At 39.2% G+C, this 18,615-nt stretch overlaps 1 protein-coding gene across 1 annotated transcript in view; it reads right to left on the bottom strand.

Annotated features, from left to right (window-relative positions):
* Mme (membrane metalloendopeptidase) overlaps positions 1–698 on the bottom strand; it is a 75,825-nt gene extending 75,127 nt beyond the window's left edge. The window contains exon 1 of the mRNA XM_059265414.1: positions 570–698. The gene's annotated coding sequence lies outside the window, so the exon portion shown is untranslated. The remainder of the gene's footprint in view (positions 1–569) is intronic.
* Between the last annotated feature and the right edge of the window lie 17,917 nt (positions 699–18,615).

The raw sequence follows: 18,615 nt of genomic DNA, 5'->3' as shown, positions 1-18,615 counted from the left end.
CTGCAGGGAGCTATGAAAATGAACCTGGAGGTGACCTGACAACACTCGCAGGGCCCTCCTCCAGGTCGCCCTCTGGGTCCCTTCCCCTCCCCACATTCTCAGGTCCCAGTGGCGGCTCCCGCCCAGGACACGCCTCCTCCGCCCGCGGCGGCCCGGCTCCGGGCGTCCGCTCGCGCGCGGGACCTCGGCCTCGGTCCCTGCCCCGCGCGCCCTGGCCCCCGCCCGCTCCGTCCTCCTGTTGCCCGTCCCACGGGCTCCCGGCGCCCTGGGGACCCCGGTGCCGGGTTGCTCGCTCTCCGGTGACTCACCAGTGGGATTGGGGAGAAGTTGGAGGCTGCTGAGCAGACACATCCCGACCAATGAGAGCGCCGGCCGGGGCGGCGGTGGGCAGGCTGGCCCCCAGCCCGGGAGAGCACCCACCGCTCGGTGCGTCCCCAGGGTGCGCCGGAGCGCCGCGCGCGCACAGGAGCGGAGGCCGGAGTCACGGGAGGTTCCAGGCCCCGCTAGGGCTCGGGGAGGGAGGGCGCCGGGGAAGCCCGCATCCCTCGGACCCTCACCCCGCGACTCACCCCTCGCCGTGGCCGCTCTGCAGCTTACGCCTGCACTCGGTCCTGCTTCGCCACTTGCACATCTCCGCGCCCCGCGCGCCTCGCGCTCACCCCCCGCCTCGCTGCACAGGACCAGCCGCGAGAGCAGTTCCTTGGGTGACCTGAAGGTTTCCGCCAGGTCTCCCAAATCCTATCACACCGTGTAAAGGGGCGGAGGGGGCTCCCCCTCCCAGTTAGTCCTCCACCTTGCCCTTCCCAAAAGGGCTTTGCCAGACATTCTTGGAATTGTTTAGCTTTGTGGCTTTCAAGACAACAATACACTGTCTCTCTGGGATTCTGAGAGCTGATGCAGACTCTCATTCTCCAACCGACCAAGACCATGGGGCTTCTCTCTCACACACACTCTTGCTCTTTCTATGTTTCTCCTCTTACTTCTTTCTCCTCCCTTCATTTCTTTCTTCCTTTTCAATGTCTTATTTTCTCTCTTTCCTTCTCTCCTCTCCTCTCCTCTCTCCTCACCTCTCTCCTCCCCTCCCTCCCTCCCTCCCCGCCCCCCCCCCCCGCCGTGTGTGTGTATGTATGTTTGTGTTTCTCTCTGTCTCTCTCTGTCTCTCTCTGTCTCTCTCTGTCTCTCTCTCTCTGTCTCTCTCTCTCTCTCTCTCTCTCTCTCTCTCTCTCTCTCTCTCTCTCTCTCTCTCTCTCTGTATGTGTTGTCTGTGTGTCTGTGCTTCTCATTCACTTAAGACATTGAGATCCTTGAAGTATTTATCAAAGAAAGACTAACTTTTGCAGAAGCAAATATTTTATGGAAACTGCCTATAGCAGCTATTAAAACCAAAAGCTCAGAGATGCTAAACTTTTCTGTTTTTTTTTTTTCTTTCTTTCTTTCCTTCTTCCGGGATTTCAGTTTAGTTATTCAACGCCAAGTACATACATAGTTGGAAGACTGATCCTCTTTGGAATCACAAGTTTTAAGTAACACACATGCACCGTAGTTTTAAATAACACAGAAACACCGTTTTCTGAACTTGAAATGATCTTTTAACTTCAAAATGTCTTACTCTTTTCCCTAACCAACTTTATGCTTTTTTTTTAAGATTAAAAAAAAAAAAAGCTAAAAACAAGAACAGGTAATGCATGTTAATGAAATAGTAAGTGGAATACTATGAAAAGACATCTCAAGAAAAGGTGAACGGGTCTTTCAGTAATTCAGTTGATGTGAGTAAGTTCAATGCGTGGCCTTTAAACAGAAGTTTCCATGCCTCACACTCCGAGGCTATTACACAACTTAGTCCTCGTGGCTCAGCTAACACTGATGTGCAATTTCTCAGAGATAAGCATAGGCAGCTTGGCTAACACTCTGGAAAGCATCTCAAATGGAATTTGAACCCAGGTCGTCTTGATTCAGATTGTTTAGTTTGCAGAGGATCAATGCATGGAAGAGAGACTTAATCAAATTCATTTGGGGAGAAATCTACATTTTCTAGCACCCTTGTGCTTAGTCTTTATTATATTCAGTTAAATTATTAAATATCTAAATTTTAAATAACATCGAATTAAAATAAGTTGGGAAAAATATATGTGTATATATATATTTAGAGAGTGTATGTATATGTATAGATCTATATTATCTATCTATCTATAAAGAGAATGAGTGCACTAGTTCTCAGTTTCTTCATATGGATCCATGAGCATTAAAAGTTTAATGCATTTCTGATTAGCATAGTAATGAATTGGGTAGAGAAGGAAGTTTGGTTAGAATATTACAAAAAAAATCATGTTTCAACTAGAAATGAAAATTAAGCTCATATGTTTGGTCATAACCTAGATGAACGTTTCTAGTTAGATTTCATTTTTCAATTTGCATTAAAGTTTTAAACATAATATTCTTTTGTAAGGTTATCTAGCATATCCACAAGATTCAGGAATACCTCTTTTAACCTATGGGAAGTGCTTGAACTCCGAGCCTTAACGTGGTAAGTTTTTGAGCAGCCATTGAGCAACTCTCTTAGCCCTGGAGAATGTTTTGATAACAGTGGAAACTAGGTTATACTTATTTACTACAGTTATAAACTTTGAGCTGAAAATTAAAAGGCAATTGATTTTTTCTTAATTAAGGAGTCATTAATGAAGCCTTTTCAGACTTGTTAAGAACAATGTCATAGTTTTATTTCAGTCTTGTTACAAGAAAAAAAATTTCTTTGGGGAGTCGATTAAAATATTCGCTACTGGTAAGAACATTTTTGCTAGAAAAGTAATGGATTTAGTTAGAATGCACCTCAAAGGGAAGTAAAAACCCTGAAGTTATTATTAGATTTTGATTTGCAACTTACATGCAACAGTATGGGCCAATACCTCGTTTAATACAAGTCTTAATCTCATTAAGTTCATTAGAAACTTAAAGGTTTTGTTAAGAATGCTAAAACTTTTCCCTAAGGAGGTTATGCAAGTTTGAAGTCATTTCTCTTTTAAGGGTCTTAAAAAGAGCCCTCAGGTGCTTCTAGCAAGTAAACAAAAACCAAAGGCTGACTGAAGTGTCCAGGGTCCCTCAGTTTGGTGGATTATCAGAGCCAGGGACAGAGTATTGCTCTTGAGGCCTTCTGTAAGTCATCAGTAGTGTGGTGTATCAGTTTTGGCAACATGAAGCACAAACCTTGAGAACAGCCCCTGGATGTAGCATACATACTTCATAAGCAATATTTGAAGATGCTCTAATTGCACCACTAAGCTAATGAGAAAGTGAACGGAAACTTCAGAAGCCAAAAGACCCAGGGAAGGCAGAAATCCAGAAACGTGTGTAAGTGCTGGAAGGGTGCTCTATCTATCTACCCATCTCAGAAGGCTTGCCAAACCTAAGTGACCTGGAGTTTGGTTTTCACAAGACTGGCAAGACCCAAGGACCTCATCCAGAGCATCATCCTGAGCAAGGTGAAAACCCACATCAAGCATTCCTATATAAAGCTGGATAGGAGAAGAAACATCCTCAATGTAAAGGTGAGCTACAAACAAAATCCTCACTCCATTCCCTGCCCCACCCCCACTGAGCACAGAATTGAGTTGTGAGTCATGCACTTCTTCAACATTTCCAGAGAACGTAAATCTTTTCAAACAATTGCCAAAGTGTAGGGTTTTTTCAAAACTGTAGTTTACAACAAAATTTTTAGGGACTATTTATGATCAGGTCAAACTGAATACTTCTGAGTTAAAAGTTTGTAATAAAGTGATCTCAGCTAGACTGTAGGAGCTAAAGACTGAATTACCGTCACTTGATTTTTCCTATGGGAAATGCTTAGAATAAATTTGTTCTGAAACAAAATGATAGTTTATGGAAGATGTGATCCATGAGATGGAATGGTAAAGCTGAGAAAAGAAAAGAGATAAGTCAGTATAAGCATTTTAAAGTCACCTATAAAAAGTATGGTTGTTAAAAAGGACAGTTGCAGGGAAGGGATGGTGTTTGAGACACAATATTCTACAGTCCTTATGTTCTTGGAATGGAAGAGAATGGTGATAATTTTAGACTTTATTATTTATACATGTAGAGATTACTAATGTAGCATTAAAAGGTAAAAATGACTACATAATGAAATGCTTTGCAGAAACAGAAAACTAGAACTAAATAAAAGTCAATCTAAAAGAGCGTGGTGAGAAAAAATTTAATATTAGAGAAGAATGCACAAAAAGTGCAAAGAAAAGTGTATGAAAAGTGGTAAAAATAATTTAAATACATCAATTACAAAAACTATAATTGGACAACATTTCCAGTTGGAAGACAAGGACTAGACTAAAATAAATTTAGCTGGCTTTTCTTAAAAGAGATCTATACCTTGTGGGGAGTCATGATTCATACCTTTGATCTCAGTACTCTAAGACAGAGGCAGGCAGATCACTATGAGCTCAAGCCTAACCTGATCTACATAGAAGCCAGGGATATATAATGAGAGCCTGTCTCAAAAAGTAAATAAATAAATAAATAAATAAATAAATAAATAATAAATAAAAAGAAGAGATACTTTAAAATAAGGCTATATCAAAATGGTAGAAATAGATAAGTCAACTATATGTAACTAAGGATTGTTGTTTGGATATTCTAATGAGACAAAAATAAACTAAAATTTATCCTTACCTGATTGTGTTTATTTCAGCAGCATTGTACAATTCTAGACTGTGTATCCAGTAGCATACATTTTAAGTAGGTATTTTTTTTATAATTACATAAGAACTAAATAGAGACATTAATAATTCATGATGATAATGGGTATTTTCAATGTACTTTTCTCAATATTTGATGAACCAGGTTCACAGAGCAGTAGTGATATAGAGAATATCTAAAAAACACTATTAAAAGACTCTCCTGTGGAAATATATAGAACATTTCCTCGAGTATCCATAGAATATTTATAAATATTGATCATATGTTTATGTTAAACTATGATGCTTCAATGAGTTTCTAAGACTTCCACTATAAATAATGTATTATTGGGCCAGGCATGGTGGCACACGCCTTTAATTCCAGCACTTGGGAGGTAGAGGCAGGTAGATCTCTGTGAGTTTGAGGCCAGCCTGGTCTACAGAGTGAGTTCCAGAATAGGCTCCAAAGCTACACAGAGAAACCCTGTCTGGCAAAACCAAAAAAAAAAAAAGGATAAATGATAAATAATGTTTAAGTGACCCAAAACAGATAAATTAAAACTACATGTAGACTTAAAAAGTTTTGTTTTTTGAGCTTATTAGATTTTTAGGTAGGTACTTTAGAAGGAGACACAGAGAAGGCAGAACTCCTGTAGAGCATGAGAGGGTTCCCCAAGGCAAGGGTTTATTTGGCTTACTCTTCCACATCATAATCTATCACTGAAGGAAATCAGGATGGGAATTCAAACTGGGTGGGAACCTGGAGGCAGGATCTGATACAGAGGCCATGGAGGGGTGCTGCTTACTGGCTTGCTCCTCATGGCTTGCTCAGCCTGCCAGCTCAGGGATATCCCCACTCACAATAGGCTGGGCCTGCCCATGTCAATGACTAATTAAAAAACCCTCTACAGCTGGGCGGTGGTGGTGCACGCCTTTAATCCCAGCACTCAGGAGGCAGAGCCAGGCGGATCTCTGTGAGTTCGAGGCCAGCCTGGGCTACCAAGTGAGTTCCAGGAGAGGCGTAAAGCTACACAGAGAAACCCTGTCTCGAAAAACCAAAAAAAAAAAAAAAAAAAAAAAAAAAAAAACCTCTACAGGCTTTCCTATAGCCTGATCTTATGGAGTCATTTTTTCAATTGAGGCTCCCTTCTCTCATGACTCTAGCTGTGTCAAGTTGACATAAAACTAGCCAGCACAACTATATCTCAATATGTATGTCAATTGAGGCATATAAAAAAGTATTAAAATCTTAAATGCTTTTGCTTTAATGGGGAAAGCTGAAATTTGTTGAAACACGACTTACTTAAGAAATTAGAAAAGAAGAAGAGCTAGGGATACAGCTCAGTGTTAGAGCTCTTGCCTAGTTCTATCAGGACTCACCATTTAATACCCATCACTATAAATAAATAAACATGGAAAATTAGATATTAGAAAAGAAGTTAGGAATATAAAGAGAGAAAAGACCCAAATACGTAAGTAACAGCAGATTCCATTGAAATCCAGATGGTCATTAGACAATACTATGAAGAAAACCTAGACAAATGAATACATTTCTGAACACATATGACTTACCTAAATTAAATCCAGGAGATATAAATAATTTAAATAGGCCTGTATTGAGCAATGAGATTGAAGCAGTAATTAAAAGTTTCCCCACAAAGAAAAAACCTAGGACCAGATGGAGTTACTACTGAATTCTATCAAACAATTTTTTTTTATAAAAATAACATAATTGTAATTAACTTGAAAAAGAAAAAAAACACTTTGTAGTTAGATTAATGCAGCGCCTAAAACAAGCACCTTCCCTACCCAAACTCCATACATCTCAGTGGACATCAGTGGAGTTAGAATGACCATTCTGAAGCCATGGAGATTCAGTCAGGATTTTACACTTTAAAATCAGTTACAGGGGCTTGAGAGATGGCTCAGTGGTTAAGAGTACTGGCTGCTCTTCCAGAGGTCCTGAGTTCAATTCCCAGCTCACAACCATCTGTAATGAGATCTGATGCCCTCTTCTGGCATGCAGGCATATATGCAGACAGAACAATGTAGGAGAGATGGCTCAGAGGTTAAGAGCACTGGCTGTTCTGCCAGAGGTCCTGAGTTCAATTCCCAGCAACCACATGGTGGCTCACAACCATCTATAATGAGATCTTGTGCCCTCTTCTGGCCTGCAGGCATACATGCAGACAGAGCACTGTATATGTAATAACTAAATAAATCGTTAAATAAAAAAAATAAAACTGTTATAAAAAAAGTTAAAAAAAATCAATTACATTTCAATGTACTTATCCACCATAGAAAATGAAAAACCAAACATATTTAAAACTAGGAAAGCAATGAATTTTATAGCCCCTTCCACAGCTCATGTGCCTGTATGTGCATCTGTTTCCTCATCGTCTGCACCATTTCCTGTCCTCCTTCCTACATGTTCCCCATAAGTCACTCAAGGAAGATGAAATACTAACACTTCCCAACTTTTCCCACAAAACAGGAAGAGTAAAAGCAGCAACAAATTCATTCTGTGAAGCCGATATTGTCTTGATAACAAAGCCAGATAAAGACACATTGTCAACAAAATACTTGCAAACAGAATTCAAAAGTAAAGTAAGAAGACCATACATTATAATAGGTGCCATCCCTAGTCCCAAGGAGGCAAAGGTGGGCTCAATATACATAAATCAATAAATGTGATCCGATATATAAGCAACCTTAAGGACAAAAATCAATCATCTTGATAGATGCGGAAGATGCATTTGACAAAGTTCAAGATAAAAGTTCTAAGGAAATTAGGAATAGAAAGAACATACCTCAAAATAATAAAAGTTTATCTATCTGTAAACATGTAAAACATACCTATAGCAGCCCTTATATTAAATAGGAAAAAAATGAAAATATTTCATGTAAAATCTATAATGCAACAGGGTAGCCCCTACCCACTTTTATTCACATAATGCCTGATGTCTTACTGGGGCAATAAAACAAGAGAAGGATGTGAAAAAGATAAAAATTGGAAATGAAGAAGGATTCCTATTCTCAGATGGCATAATTCTATACCACAGGGTATCTTATCCTACAGACTCTACCAGAAAAGTCTTAGATTAATAAATACTTTCAGTAAAGTTCAGGATGCTAAGCCAGCGTATAAAAATCAGTAGTTTGACATATGTTGATAATACACTTGCTTAGAAAATGTAGGGACTGTGTCCTATTCACAATAGCACCTGCAGGATAAAGTACTTAGAAACAAACCCACTAAAGGAAGTAATAGGCCATTACAATAAACATTTAAGATAGTGAAAAATAGGAATTAAAAAAGATGCTAGATGATGGAGAGAATAGCTGTGCTTCTAGATTGATGGAACAAATACTGAGAAACTGACTAGACTATGAAAGGATATCCGTATAATCTATGCAACCCCCACCAAAATTCCAATGACATTCTTCAAAGAACTGGGGGGAGGGGATCCAATACTTTATATGGAGACACAAAAGAATAAAAAAATCAAAGTACTCCTAAGCAGAAAGAATGTTGCTGAAGTACCATAATCCCTGCTCTCAAACTGTACTCCAGAGCTAGAGTGACTAGGACAGCATGGTACTGCCACAAAACAGACACGTAGACCCATAGGATGGAATAGAGGACCCAGGAAGAAGCACACATAGTTATGGCCACCTAAATTTTGACAAATACATACACTTGGGTTGGGGGGAAGCCTGTTCAACCAACAGTGCTAGTAAAACCTGAAATCTTCTGGCAGAATAATAAAATCACTTCCAACTTTATACAGAAATTATTCAAAATGGGTGATAGATCTCAACCTCAATTTAAAATTTGAAACACTGAAAGCTCTAGAGGAAAACACAGGGAATGTACTTAAGTTATTGGTATGAGCAAGAACTTTCTGAACAGGACAGAAAACAGAGCCAACCAATGGGGCTACATGAGATTAAAATGTTTCTGTACAGCAAAAGACAAAACACCCGCCCCCAACACACACACACACACACACACACACACACACACACACACACACACACTTTCATTAGCAGAGTGAATAAGCAGCCTACAGAATGAGGACAAATCCTTGCCAGTTATACCCAAGACAGAGGGTTCATGTCTATAATATATAAAGAACTAAAAAAAAAAAAAATTAAACATTATAAAGGGAAATTGCCAATCAATAAATAAGGTAATGAAATGGACAGTTCTCAGAAGAAGAGACACATGGCTAGTGATACTTTTTAAAGTGTTTACAATCCTTAACTATCAGGAAGATGAAAATTAAAACAACTTTGAGATTTCATTTTACCCCAGGTAGAATGGCTGTAGTCAAGAAAATAAGTGATAATCCCAGCACTTGGGAGGCAGAGGTAGGAGGACCTCTTTGAGTTTGAGGCCAGCTTGGTCTATATATCGAGTTCCAAGCAAGTGAGGGCTACGTAGTGAGACTCTGTCTCAAAAATAACAACAACAAAAATAAACAAACAAACGAAAGATAAATAAAACACATGACAACATATGCTGGTATGGTTGCAAACTAGTACAGCCATTATTTTCTCTCAAAATTAAAAATAGAACTACCACATGACAAAGCTATACCACTCCTGTGCATATATCTTACCACTTAGGTATGTGCATAGCTATCCTTGCATCTGTATTATTCACAACACCATGGAAGTGAAAACCATCTTAATGGTCATCAACAAAAGAACAGATAACAAAAATGTCACATATAAACACAACACATTTTACTCATCTAAAAAGAAAAAATAATGAAATTTGTGGAAAAATGGATGGATGGCTCTGAAAGTACTAAATTAAGTGACCTAGACACAGACAAAACTCAGGTGTTCTCTACCATATGCAGACACTTTTAATAAGGGGATATCAGAGAAGGTATAGGCTATGAAAGAAGATAAAAGAGGGGGACAAAAGTTGTTGAGAAAGGTGGGTAGGGACAAATGGGCCATGTGATATGAAAATGAAAAGGAGGCTACAGAGGGTATGCATGGAGATAAGGATGGGAGGGTGTTGTGGAATATTAGTGTAAGATGTGTTACATTCATTTACACTGTAGAATATTGGTTTAATAATGCAAAGATGTGTTGCATTCTTTTATATTGCTTTTGTTTAACTCTGCAAAGCTGTGTTTACTTTGCCTGCCTAAGACACCTGATTGATTTAATAAAGAACTGAATGGCTAATAGCTGGGCAGAGAAAGGATAGACAGGGCTGGAAGGCAGAGATAAAAAATAGAAGAAATCTAATCTTGAGGGCGAAGAGAAGAGTGAGGAGCAGGAAAAGGAGAAGGAGAGGAGGATGCCAGGGGCCAGCCACACAGCCACACAGCCAGCCATGGAGTAAGAAGGAAAGAAAGATACATATAATAAAGAAAGGTAAAAAGCCCAGAGGCAAAACATAGTTAAAGAGAAAGAGGTTAATTTAAGTTAGAAAAGCTGGCTAGAAACAAGTCAAGCTAAGGCTGGGCATTCATAAGAGTAAGTCTCTAAGTTTCTGTGTATTTATTTGGGAGCTGGGTGTTGGGCCCCCAAAGAGTGATAAAACAAAACAAAACAAAACAACAACAACAACAACAACAATATAACTACAGGAGGGAGAATGGGAGAGAAGATGGAAAAAGAAAAGAAAGAGCAAAAAATTTTCTTTGAAAAGTACCATAATAAAAATTATTTGTAATGTATGCTAATAAAAAGAGTAAGCTCTAGAAAGGCAAGTGAAATGACCTAGTATATATTTAAAAAAAATGACTCTCAAATCTGTAGAAATACAATTGTTTACATTAAGCATCCTGCTAGAGTATCTAGGTAGTACCTCAGAAAAGAGAAAAGAGGAGAAAGAGGATGGAGGAGGGGAAAACAGGAAGGCAGAAAGAATAGTAACAAAGCTAAATAATGACAAAATCGTAAAAGTGTCTTTATACATAGTGATATAAATATAAATGTAGATTCTTTCTGGCAAGTTAAAAGTCTTCTGAGAAAGGTACTGATGACCATGTAATTGAAAGACAAGCCAGGCAGTTGAAACTGAATATTTAATACAAAGACTTCAATGCAATAAAAATGCAAATTTTCTTCAAATTGATCTAAAAACTAAATTATGTATCAGTCACATGCTCAATAAAATTGTCTTAGAAATATAACAGGAAGATTATGAAAAGTTTGGAAGAACAAAGAGAAAATTATAGCCAGGGTAATCCTGAAGTCAAGCTTAGAAAGCCTCTACCTGACAGCAAAATTTTATTTTAAAACAATATTATTAATAGTAATACCATAATTTACTAGTTAGAAATACTTAATTGATTCAGGAAAAATGGGTTAGTAAAACACAATAAGGATTCAAATAATAGACAGATATCTACAAGAAAAACTATTGTCCCTCCTGTCCATTCAAGGGGGTCATGGCAGACATCCACCACAAAAGGAGAGATAATCAAGCAAATTGTAACAGCCAGCCTCATATGAAATTCTTGAGCATGTACAGAAATACAAAGACTCAAGGTGACCTACCCTTTTTTTAAAAAGTATTATTTGGGGGTGTGTGAGTGGTATACACAAATTGGATGTATTGTTGTCAGTAGGCAACTCATGGGAGTCAGTTCTCTCCTTCGACTATGTGGGTTCTGGGAATTGAACTCAAGTCCTCAAGTCCTTACCAGCTGAGCCATCTCAGCCACGTGACTTCCCCATTTTTATGCTCAGGTTTTGCAAAGTAGAGGGAGTCTTGAGGAAACTGATGGAACTCAACAGTCACTGTCTAATGATAGCAGATTCTCTGGCCAGCAGTTCCCACATTCCTCCCCACACTCCTCGCTGTGGAGCAAGGCCTTTCTAGAATGGGCTGGAATAAAAGGACTTCTGGGTTTTATGGCTGAACATGGAAAAGGATGCAGAGCAAGAGACGGGAAGGAACAGGAGATCAGAAAGGGCATTTACTTCTGAAGCTGTTTCTGCGGGTTCTTGGGAGTATCTTTTAATGAACCCCAATATTTCAAATATGCAGAATTGACACTAGATATCAACATTTTGTTGTTGAGAAAAGGAGGCTTATTGTTTCTGACAATCTGGCAAATTTTGGTTAATAAATTATTTCTTGGAAAATCCAGATTTGAATTTCCTCAGATAATCTCTGCTCTCTAAATAGAAAAAAGAAGTTGCATTCCTACATCATTAAAGAGAAAAAATTTAGTTCCACACAAATTCTAATGCAATAAGCATATATATATAATAAAAACAAATGTATATAATTTATTATTTTACATGTTTTGTCTGCCTGTATGTCTGTGTATCACATGCAAGTGATACCTGAAGAGGCCACAAGAAGGTGTTGGATCTTCTGGAACTGAAGTTCCAGACATTTGTGAGCTGTATTGTGTGTGGTGGGAATCAAACCCAGTCTTCTGAAAGACCAACCAGTGCTTTTAACGGCTAAGCCATCTCTAGCTTCCAAAACTTTATATTTATAAAAAGTGCTGAAAAATATTAGAAATAAATGTAAGAAGGCCTGGGACTGGGGCTCAGTGGTAAGGCTCCTACTTAGCTGGAGAAGGTCCTGGATTCAATCCCCAGCATCAAAACGTTGATCAAATAATCAAAAGTTACACTGCAGCAAACCATGTTGGGAAACATTTCCATTACCTAGACAGCATGGGAAAGATAAGTCCAACATTTTACCTTTAGATACGCACATGCTGTGGGAGACAAATTAGAGATTTCATAGCAGCGGTGTTTGTAGTAAGTTTTTAACAAGTGAACACAAACATTTATTTATGGTAGAAGTGACAAAATATTGTGTATACACCTAAAATAGAATACTACATAGAATGTAAAGTACCAATAGTAAAACATATTGATATGTGTAGTTTTAAGCAAAAATATTGAGTGAAAAAGTGAGCAAAGCCTATGTATGATAATATAATTGCAAAGAAAGATATAATGACCGTACAATCAAAAATGTAATAGTTTCCTGGATAGGAGAAGGGCAAACAGGCATAAAAAATAGAAAATGGTAATTTTCCAATTGAGTTCTGTGAAAAATTCACTTAAAATATATGCTAGGTTAACATCTCATCAGGAAGTTTCATTATGTGACACATGCTTTTTGAAGCTTGTACACCAGGATGGTCTCAAACTCACTGTGTAGCACATGATGACCTTGAAGTTCTGACCCCTCTGCCTCTACCTCCAAAGTTTTGAGATGCCAGGCTTGCACAGCCTGCCATGTTTATGGGGTTCTGAGTTTCAAACACCGGGGCCCCTGCATGCTAGGCAAGCACACTCTACCAACTGAGCCCTCACCTCCACATACACAACACATTTCTTAGATCTGAGATATAGCCAGGCTCTGCCAGATCTCTCCAGATAGAAAACACAGTGGACATTCTGTGTTTTGAATCTTGTGGAGAACACAGTAGAATAGCCTGGTGCCTTCAGGTAAGCTACTCAAGGAAGGTATTGCTGGAATGGGAAAGATGCCTTAAGGAAGAAGAGATAGGAGCAGTTCCTTGAGAGAAGGGTGCAGTTCAGCAGAGGAGGAAGCAAGGACGTGAAGCAATTTTATTGCGTGCGATTGAAAGTCACAGTGGAATCTTGTGCAAAGTGGCAAATGAATCAGAGATGCTCATCTAAATGCCGATGATGAGAGCTGAAAGAGTGGACAGAAGCGGGAAACCATGGAGATAGGGTAGAAAGCTAGTACAGTAATACCTATGAGAGATTCCTTAAACATAAAGAAAAGATGTAAAGCAAGTAGTGGGAATGTTTTTGAGGGAAGACCTAGTGATTTTATTTATATATTTATGTAGAAGGTAAAAATGGAAAAAGAATCTAGCTTTACTCCTGATGTGTGAGGGGTAGTTCTGCCACTTCTCTGAGATAGGGACGTTGGGTGGTGGTGGCGAGGTGTGTCTAAAATATTGGACATACAGTGAAACACATTGTGTTTCACACAACAATGGGAGGTTTGTTTTGATAATCTTACAAAACATCTAGGTATTTGTTGCCTACCAGATGCAATGATTAACTGAATGAGGGGAGAAATCAGACTGTATGGCATCACAGCCTCACATACTGTGCAGGAACAGATAATAGTCACCAAATGGTTATTTTTAAAAGCAGTCACTTGCCAAGCAGTTTTCAAGTTGACTGTAGCTGAGTGACTGAAAAATAAATTTCAAAACATGGAATCTCCGGAGCCTGCTCTCTGGCTAAACTTTTCCATGTGCTCTGATATTAACCAGGCAGGAAAGTCCCTACTGGGACAGTCTGCACTTCCCCTCACATGAGGACAACCCAGCTCCCCTGGAGTGATACATTGTCTCATGTCTCAAGATGGTTCCACGTCTCAGTCCAGCCACACACTCCAGTTCCATTACTGGCAACGCACGGGGGAAGTGAGTGGAAGTGTGGTGTCATAGCACATTTCTGTTACTAACCTGGAACCAATTCTAGCTTAGCAGGAAGGCGGATCTTGAGCCCTTGGTATCCCATTGCTGCATACCAAGGCACATGTGCGTCTCATTTACTCCCAGTAGACCTCTTGGATGCAGACCCTGTGGAGGTCTTGCCCCTGACCAGGAAGTAAGAGCAAGGATCTGAGTCCTTTACACCAGCAGCCATAAGAAACGCATATTAGGTTTTTGTGTGTTTGATTTTTCCAGAAGATGGCTATTAAGTTTTGGTACAGTTAACCTCTAAATTTCTGGGTACTTCTGACTCTGAACTTCAGCAGAGGTGCTCATCCCAAATAGTCCAATCCGTACAGGCAGCATAGTGAAACATGACTTCTTAGAAATGCTAGGATTGGAAGGTTTGCTCTTTGCCTTAAAATGATCCCATTCTGTATGCAATCAATTTCTAGTCTCTTGAGTCCATAACATTTCTAGGAAAAGTGCCAAGTGAAAAGGTATATCTGAACTGTAGACTTGTGCATTACACTTTATTTATTTATGCATTATAACATAATGATCTTTTTGAGCCCATCTTTAACCTATTTTAAATCTATCCAGGACTCCTTCCTGCAATGAACATTCTTACCAGTTCAAATCACTGCTTTTACTTCTATCAAGTCTAATTGAAGAGAACGTTCTTTAAAATCAACCTGATCTAAACGTGTGTACATATGTCTTTCAGCATATTTGCCTGTCCTTTGAAATCCATTGGGAACTGGTTCCAGGACCCCCCACAAATAACAAATTCAGAGATGCTCAAGTCTCCTGTAGAAATGGCATATTTTTGTGTAACCTACACAATCCTTTCGTAATTTATGATAACTGCTGCAGTGTAAACTCCACTTAGTTATTGCACTTTTTAATTTGTATTGTTTCTTATTGTTCAATCATTTTTGACTTTGTGATTGTTGGTTGAATTTATGGATGTAGGACCTGAGTGTACAGAGGTTTGACTATACTTTTATGATACTTAAATAACAGAACACTAAGTCCTAAGAAGAGTAAATCTTTCACTGTGACAAAATGCTTTATAATGTAAAGTCTTTTCAAATCTAGTGATGCTTATCTCACAGGCTTATCCAATGCACATTAATGTAACTTTTAAAACTAGGTAGGCCAGAAAAAAAACTTATAAATATTAATAGGAACCATTTGGCTAGTACATATTTATATATAATTGAGAGTCAGTGCCCAAAATATCAAATGCTGTGCTCTCTCTTGCTTTTGCCCTATCACACTACTATTACAGAGGAGCTGACCCTCCCTGTTGCCCACCTCTGGTTTCTACTGGTTATTGGTCAAGGCAGAAGATACATCCCTGAGAGAACACAATCTCTCCCTGGTCTCCTGGTTACACCCATTTCCTGTTGCTTCTGGACCTGGGTAGGGAGGCAGCTTTCAGTGAAGTTTTTCTTCTGGGTTGACTGGTGTCACAAAGATAAAAGTTGGGCTCAATCACAGGCTGGTTAAGGTGAGCGAGTGCCAGGGTATTAATGTGGCCTAAGGTAATGGAGCCTCTTCTAAAACTCAGTGAGCTTCCTTTGGCTGAGGAATTTATTATTTTCTCCAATAATGTATTGAAGCATTTGTTAATAAAAGTAAAGACAAAACACTTTCCAGAAAGTTCATAATCTCTCAGGTAGTTTCAATATGTTCTAGTAGGGAATGATTGGTATTACCTGAAGGGACCATCGGAAGGACCAGGTTATCACTCCAGCTGCCACTGAGGATCATCACCCTTCAAATGTATTGTTTCTGTGCCCTACCTTCTGAGGTTCAATAAACTTCTTAGCTGTTCACTGTCCCCCTGCCTAGTTCCCTCACCCTTCCTAAGGAAACCGTTCTTCAGTTTCTCCCTTTATCGCCCTGCCTTCCTTCTTGACACTTAATGCACACATTTCTCAAACTTTCAGTTCTCTGTTTCCATGACACTGTGCTGTCACTGAGTCTTCCTTTCTCTTTCATATCTCTTTCCTACTTAACTAAAACAACACCCTTCCTTTCCACCCTTTCTTCCAGATTGTGCCTAGAAATTTTCATTATTTTCTTTCAGCTTTGGACTCAAACCTCTACCAATGGTCCAATGCGTTTCTTTTCTTCCTTCTATTGGCAAGACCTTTCACGTGCCCCTGCTCCTGTGGGCTTGTGTGTCTCTTCTCAACTTTGCCTCCATATGTCGAGGCTGAGAACATCCAAGTGACCTTGGACAACTTAGGACTTTCACTAAAATAAGATTCTGACTAAATTTTTACGTCTCTGAGCCTCTTAAATCCTCTTACTCATGTGATCCTCAAAGCCAACATTAGCCATCACAGACTCCATTTTCTTATTTTTCCAAGATTATTTTGTAAGCATTTTACACATTATATTTACAAAGGCATTATTTAATTTTAAATTCGTCTCAATTTGCTGTTTATGCTGACTTCCTGGTTGATTGTCTCAGAACGTACTAATTTGTAGAAACTCACATTTCTTTTACATGCTCAGCTGTTAAAAAATATTCCCTGTACCCATACAAATGCTGGGCACGTGCATCTATAATCCAGTGTGTTGGTTGGTTTTTGTCATCTTGACACATACTAGACTCACCTGAGGAAAGGGAACCTCACTGGAAGGAATTCCCTTCATCAGATTACCCTGTCACTAAATCATCCAGGCATTTTCTTCATCAGTGATTGATGTGGGAGTGCACATTCCATTGTGGGTGGTACCGTATTTGGGCAGATTGTCCTGGGCTGTAAAAGCGGAGGTGGGGGGTGGGACATGGGGCATGGGGGGTGGGGGTGGGGGGTGGGGGGGTGGGGGTGGGGTGGGGGGTGGGGTGGGGTGGGGTAAGCAAGACAGTAAACAACCTTCCTCCAGCTTCCTGCTTCTGTTCTTACTCTAAATTCCCTCGGTATTAGACTGTGATATGGAAGTGTAAGCCAGACAAAAGTTCCTTCCCATGTTGCTTTTGATCAGAATGTTCTATCCCGGCCCTAGAAGGCAAACTAAGACAGAAAGCTACAGTCTGCAGTGAGCTGGGCACCACATCATTCACTAATCAAGAAAACGCCCTCAAAGATGTATCAGTCTGATGGAAATAACTCCTCAATAGAGGCTCCCTCTCCCCAGTTAAATATAGTTTGTGTCAAATTGACAAATTAATCAACGCATGAAATATTGAGAAGGTAGAGGCAGGAGGACCCCAGGAGTTTGGTAGCCAGGCAGACTGAAACATCAAGCTCCAGGTTCCGTTGGAGACTTTGTCTCAAAATAAGATGAACAGTTGAGGAAGAAGATGCCTGATAGCAACCTCTCACCTCCACATGGGATGCACAGACACAAGCCCCGCTCCCCACATGAGCCACTCTTCCCATATACACAAATAGACACAAAGAAAACATTAAAAATAGCTCCCTACTGCTATAACATTCTGAATTCTCAAATTTCCCTTGTGCTAAACAAAATTCAGTAAAATGCATGCTATCTAAATGTGTGATAGGCCTGCTACAACAGAGAATGTTAGCATGGGTACTTTAAAGGAAATGTAATTAAGTCATAATATCAATGCTGTTCTATCAGACCAACCTACAATATCTAAGTTTCAGGAGGAATTATTTTGTCTTCATTAGCTTATATATTATTATATAACTGCCACTCAATAAACTTCATATATTCACGTATACAATTTGATGAGCTGTGACAGGTCAATACACCCATGAAAGAATCATGACAATCAAGACAATATCCTCTTCTTCCATCTTCCATGTGTCTCTTAGTGATCTTGCCTTCCTGACCTTCACTATTATTCTATTATTATATGTTAGTTTGCATTTTCTAGAATTTTCTATAGATACAATTACACAATATGCTTTAAAAAAAACTGCAAGTTTTTTTCAGTCAGTAATTAACTTAGTGTTCATCTCTGTAGTGGAAACATGCCATTCCTTTTATTGTTGAAAACTTACTCTATCATTTCTGTGTACTAGGGTTTGTTATTTATATTGATGGGTGTTTATTATTTTTTAGTTCAGGAGCCATTACAAATAAAGCTGCTACAAAAATTCATGTTCAAGTTCTTACATGAGTGTATGCTTTCATTTCTTCCAAGTAATATTACTAGGAATGCAATGGCTAGGTAATATGGCAGTATAATCCCCCTCTTAACAAACTGTCAAGCTCTGCTCAGAAGCGCTTGTAGCATTCTGAGATCTCAGCAGCAGTGTGTGCCTTCAGTTCCTCACACCTGGTAAGGCTAGTCTTTCAAATTTAGCATTACAACAAATGTGATGCAATGTCATTGTGGCTTAATTGGCATTTCCTTAATGACCAATAAAGTTGAGAATCTTTTCATGTGCCTGTTTTCACATGTCTTGCTTGTGAAATGTCTCTGCAAGAAGCATTTTAAAAGGAAAATAAATTATAAAAGTTAAATTCGTTAAGTAAATTTCAAAAACACACAAATGTTCTATTATGGTATTTGA

This window comes from Peromyscus eremicus, chromosome 6 (genome assembly GCF_949786415.1).
Source record: "Peromyscus eremicus chromosome 6, PerEre_H2_v1, whole genome shotgun sequence".
NCBI lineage: Eukaryota > Metazoa > Chordata > Mammalia > Rodentia > Cricetidae > Peromyscus > Peromyscus eremicus.
The sequence above is the reverse complement of the archived record's forward strand: the minus strand, read 5'-3'. Positions and strand labels throughout refer to the sequence as shown.